We start from the raw sequence: 5937 nt of genomic DNA, 5'->3' as shown, positions 1-5937 counted from the left end.
GATTATGTAATTCAAATGGTGAAATTTTCAAATATGAATTCTATCAATTCAGCAAGGTTACACATGGTAGCAAGAATCCATATATGAGAATAAAATATGCCAAAATTAAACAAAGTGCATCATGAGTCTACGACAAAAGGCTTCAGAGTGGATTAGCTTTCTTAGAGCTTACAGAATCACCTCTATATTCTACGGTCTAAATGCAACCCTGTCGGCAGAGTATGTGGCAGTTTTACGCATGTTGAAGGTTTAAATATCATTTGTAAATAAATTTTCCTCTAGTCTGCTAGGCATTTTATGTATCAACGTACTCTTCATTTATCTTTGTTCCATCCATTTGAAATCTGTCTTTGGTTTCTTCCATATGCTGCTGACTCTAAACATGGCCAGCACTGTCATTCATATATACATACAATATGCAGCGCAGATATAGGGGTTTATAAGTCATCCAAAATTGGACATGTTTACTTTTTGAAAGCTTAATCGCTGATCGCTACCGCACAATGACAAAAATTGGTGCAAATGTTAGAGCTTGGCCAGACCCAAGTCTGAAAACCATCAATTCAGCAAAGTTACATATGGTAGCAAGAATCCATATATGAGAGTAAAAGATGCCAAAATTAAACGAAGTGTCAGAAGTGGGATTTGAACTCACGCCTACTCACGAAGACCAAAATTAAACAAAGTGTCAGAAGTGGGATTTGAACCCACGCCCTCTCACGAAGACCAGAACTTGAGTCTGGCGCCTTAGACCACTCGGCCATCCTGACATTTGCTGCAGTTTTCTCTTTAGTTTTGTAAACCCTAAGGATAATCTTAGTATAACTGATTCTATATAGCCAGGTTGAAAATACCGTGATTCAATATCTGTTAAATGGGTGAGATTTAAGTTACATTTGATGTAATTTTTAGAAATGTTACGCCACCTAAAACTATTTATTAGATTAATAATTTGAAAACTCATTATTAGATTATAATATGTTCTCTATGTTCTATGCGTACGAAATTTCGTACCAATTGGACGTAGTTTATTATTTTATTAATAAACTTATCTTTGATGTATAATCTTAATTTACGAAAACTTGAACTTTAAACATTTGATTGATTATATAGTTATTAATTTTTTATTTTCTTTAAATTTGGAAAATATGAAGAATATTCAAAGATAATTTAATCTAATGATAAATTTGTTAAAGTTTGCATCAAATAAAAAAAAATATTGAAGGGTGTAATTAGTGTAACAGTTAAAATTATTGAAAGGTGTAAGTGTAACATTTAAAATTACACTAGATATAACTTGAAATACATAGTAATATCTGTATAAATATGTAGGTTTGAATCATCTGGCACATTGATTTAAAAATATAGTTTGATGATAAAAAAGAGGACAAACTACAATCTAATGCATCGATTTGGTCTTGCATTGATTTTTATGATTTTTATCCCTTCATAATAATAATAATAATAATAATAATTTTATATATTTATATCAGTTATTAATTTACATGTATTTTTACTATTATGAGAAAGTCTAGTGACACAATAAAATCTCACAATATTTTTACAAAATCATTATTTTATTTGTGGTGAGTCTTCATATAATCTTTTTTCATTTGTATTTCATTTTATTTCGATCCCCCCCCCCCCCACCTTGACATTTCAAAATTTCCAATTATGATACTAATAAAATTTAAAATTATCTTAAAATTTACTTACCTCCCCCCCCCACCCCATCAGGATTTTGAGAGAGAGAGAGAGAGAGAGAGAGACTACAGATTTAATTAATCTGACTTAAAACCCATTAAAATGTTATATTTTTGGCCTCCTCCAATCTTACATCTGGTTTATAAAAACCTATTAAAGATATATTTAATATAAAGAACTCCAGTGAATGATCAAGCTTGTAGCTGCGACGAACTCTAGTTAAAAATCAACCCTCAACATGCTCTCTCTCTCTCTCTCTCTCTCTCTCTCTCTCTCTCTCTCTCTCTCTCTATATATATATATATATATATATATATATGTTTGAACTTTGAATCTTTGATAGTGACTTTTTTTTTTATTATTTATTTATTTACAGTGAGGTGTTATTGAATGTTTGATAAAATATGTTGTTTTAAATAATATTAGTTTAATGATTGGCCATGGGTTTCTTTTACATAAAGAGCTTAAGTTCAAAAAGTATGTAGTGTAAAAGCCTATATTTACACCTTCCAATAATATATTGTCAAATCAGTTTTGTCTAAGGTAATAATAAAGTTTAAAACACTAGATCACACTCTCATTACATCATATATATTCCGAATATTTTAAAAAATATATTGTGTACACTAGAGAAGAGAAGCTAACAAAGTCATCGTCTTTGGCTGGGTCAACCTCTGTCAAGAGATGGTAGAGTGAGCATGCCGCTAGTCGGGGATGTTTTGCGACAATGGCCAAAATGGTGGAACAATCCTAAATTCCCCTTGGGCTCTTTAGAAATGTTTATTTGTGAAACTAAGCCCAAAATTTAAAATGTATGATGAACAAAGGTCAATGATTTTTTAACAAGAGAGAAATAAAAAATGCTTATAACAAAAATGCAAAAAATAAACTTAGAACATCAAGTTTGAAACTTCGACTCACAGACAGCAGGAAGAGAAAACTAAGAGGGTAGGTTCCTCTGTACTGGTATTTCCACCCACAAACTTTAAAACAGTGAGAATCTTTGCTACCTGAATGGGGTTTTACTCAAAAATTTCAAATGTAAGGGTAAAACATGGTTAGCTTATTTTTGAACTAAAAAATGTTTTGTACCTGGCTTGAGATGTCCTTAATGACTAGTTTTAAACTAAAAGATAAGGCTATGGACCTCCAAGGTGCTAAATTGATGTTTGTACAATTTTCATTTTGTTTGGATAAAAGATTGGCTTGCTTTTAAGAATTATTGAGGAAATAAAGTGGCTCAATCTTAATGGCTGCCCTTTCCTAGTCATGGTAGGTTCTTGAAGGCTGCAATAGGTGGCTACAATAGGTGAGACTAGCCAATTAGAGTCACCTATGTTTTTTAGGCAGAAAAATATGTAGGGCAAATTACTTGGGCCACATACAGCACGAGCATAAGACCTTATCTGGAGTTGAAATTTCAGGTACAAGACCCCCTCCATGACCCTGAGGTGCTACTAGCATCCCTAGCCCGCTTTGTAGCATGCATGAGTTAGGCTTATGCAAAAAGTCCAAAAGGAATCAAACCATGCCCTCCAAAACACACTTCTTCAATTTTCCCAATATGTCATATGAGTTTAGGTCATGCTTAAAAGAATAAAATAAAATAAAACACATGGATTAAGCCCACAAATAAGTTGATCGTGGCTGAATCGGGCTTGTAGATGTGTTGTGAAAATGATAATTAACACGACTTAATCCGCCATTGAACCCACCATTACCAAGGCCTCTTGTTGTCTTGGTTCCTTTAAATACTTGAGTGACTTTGTGATAGTCCGCCACCTCCACAAAGTCAACCAACAAAGTAAAGTAGTAGAGTGAGATTGACCTAACTGCATTGGCTATCGAAGTGTCGTGCAAGTAGATGAAGAATGAAGGCTTGGGCCATCCCTTCTTGATCCCACGAGTGGTCTGAGGCTTGTTTTTGAGCAAGTACAGGCCCCTAAGTTGACAGTGCTGGTCCGAAAAGTGTGCCCAATAATGCCTTATCAGGGCAAGCATCAACAAGGAGGTTCTAGAACCTCACAGCTACCCCCCTTCCCCCCTTACAATGAAGTTTGATGAGGTGGTAGGTGTCATGTAGGGTTAGAGTCAGCTCCCTACCAATACTATGGAACATGCGGGTTGTGTCCCACCACTACTTAAAGAAAGCCAGCAACAAGACCTTTAGAGCTCCTCCATCAGGCTAAGTCTCTATCAGCACTCCAAAGCCAACTTGGTGCACTAACTCCTTAGTCTTGATGAAAACTATGGTTAGTGATAGTTCTTCAATGTGAAGAAAGTTTCAAAGATTAAAGTGATTATGTAGGAAAGATCACACACACACACACAGAGAATGAGAGAAATATCTAGAAGAACTTTTATTGATCTTTTTGCTTGAAATAACAATATGAACTATATCACAGTATTTATACTATATGAAACTCTACAACCGTATAATTGAATCCCTAGAATTACGGAATTGATCCACATAATGTGAAAACCAAAACCCAAAGCAAGGTAACTGCCATTCCCGCCTTGTGTAACTAACTCACAAAGGACCAGAATGACACCGTTTAGCAATGGATCTATTGACGTTGCTTGAGTTAAATAAAACAATGTGTTTGGACTTTTAAATGAAACTGTCCGTTTCATGCTTATTGTGTTGAAGTCAATGATGTTGTTTTGTTCTGGGTTTGTGTATCTTCCTTAACATCCCCCCTCAAATGAGAGGGGGAGGAATCCACTATGAGTTTGCACCTTTGATGAAGAAACAAAGGCGAGGGTAGAGATTTGGTGAAAATATCTACTAAATTATCCTTGCCCGAAACAAACTTCACACACAAATCTCTACGAAGAACCTTTTCATAGACAAAATGGTAGTCAACTTCAATATGTTTGGTGCGAAAATGGAAGATTGGATTGGCCGAAAGGGCAATAGCTGAGACATTGTGACACCATAACACTGGAACATGATATAGAAACAATTTAGGCCCCTTGAAAAGAATGTGCAGCCAAGGCAATTCAGCTGTAGTGGTGGCCAAGGTCCTGTACTCAGCTTTTGTAGAGGAGCGTGATACTGTAGATTGCTTCTTAGAAGACCAAAGGACACATGTCTAGAACCAAGGAAAACCAAGAACCCAATTGTTGAACGATGATTAGATAGATCCTTTGCCCAGTTAGCATTAATGAAAGATGAGAGAGTCAAGGGACCAGGGGAGAAATTGATACCATGGTGAATAGTGCCCTTGACATCTTTGAGAACACGCTTAGCAGCCTCAAAATGAGTCGAGGTTGGATGATGCATAAATTGACAGAGCTAGTGCACATTGAAAGCTAAGTTAGGGCATGTGAATGTCAAATACTATAAAGCTCCAACCATAGATCTATATTTAGTAGGATTAGAAAGCACAGTCCCTCATAAGGCAGCAATCTCTTAGAAGGACAACAAGGGGTTTTAGTAGGCTTGGCATTTTCCATTTGGAACCTGTATAAGACATTAGAGGCATATTTACTTTGTGTCAAGTTGAGACCATACTTAGTAGGCTGAATTTGTATACCCAGAAAGTAAGAGAGAGGCCCCAAGTCCTTTACCTCAAAAGTAGAACTGAGGACATCAATAAGGCTACTGATGTGAGCAAAATTGTTGCTTGTGATGTTAATGTCATCCACATACAAGAGCAAGTAGATGATAATTTGTGTGGTTTGAAAAATGAAGAGAAAGCTATCAGTTAGGGAAGCAGTAAAGCCGAAGTGTAGCAGATGAAATGTGAACCTTTCAAACCAAGCTCTCAAGTTTGTTTCAAACCATACAAGGACTTATGCAATTTGCAAACATAATTAGGATGCTTGGAATAAACATATCCCGGTAAGAACTGACTAGAATTGCTAAAACTAACCTTATAATGGCAGGATTGATAATAGGACTAAATGTGTCTGTATAATCCAATCCAGCTTGCTGATGAAATCCCTTAGCCACTAACTTGGCTTTGTATCTAGCAATAGAACCATTACTATGCAACTTAAGTTTGAAGACCCACTTGCAGACCACAATATTCACATTGGGAGGTGAAGGAACTAAGTCCAATTGTCTTGGTTCTGGAAAGTTTTGAATTCAGCATCCATTGCTTCACACCATTTGGGATATTGAGGAGCAATTTTGTATGTAGGAGGCTTAATATAAGTGTAATCAACGACAGCCTTGTAACATAGCTTAGGCTTAGTAATACAACTCTTTGATCTAGTCCGTTTAGG

General features: G+C 35.7%; 1 non-coding gene across 1 annotated transcript; it reads right to left on the bottom strand.

Moving 5' to 3' along the window:
• Positions 1-686: 686 nt before the first annotated feature.
• On the bottom strand, positions 687-770 carry TRNAL-CAA. Its single transcript has one exon. It is a non-coding gene; the product is annotated as a tRNA-Leu (tRNA).
• Between the last annotated feature and the right edge of the window lie 5167 nt (positions 771-5937).

This window comes from Quercus lobata, chromosome 4, assembly GCF_001633185.2.
Source record: "Quercus lobata isolate SW786 chromosome 4, ValleyOak3.0 Primary Assembly, whole genome shotgun sequence".
NCBI lineage: Eukaryota > Viridiplantae > Streptophyta > Magnoliopsida > Fagales > Fagaceae > Quercus > Quercus lobata.
The sequence above is the reverse complement of the archived record's forward strand: the minus strand, read 5'-3'. Positions and strand labels throughout refer to the sequence as shown.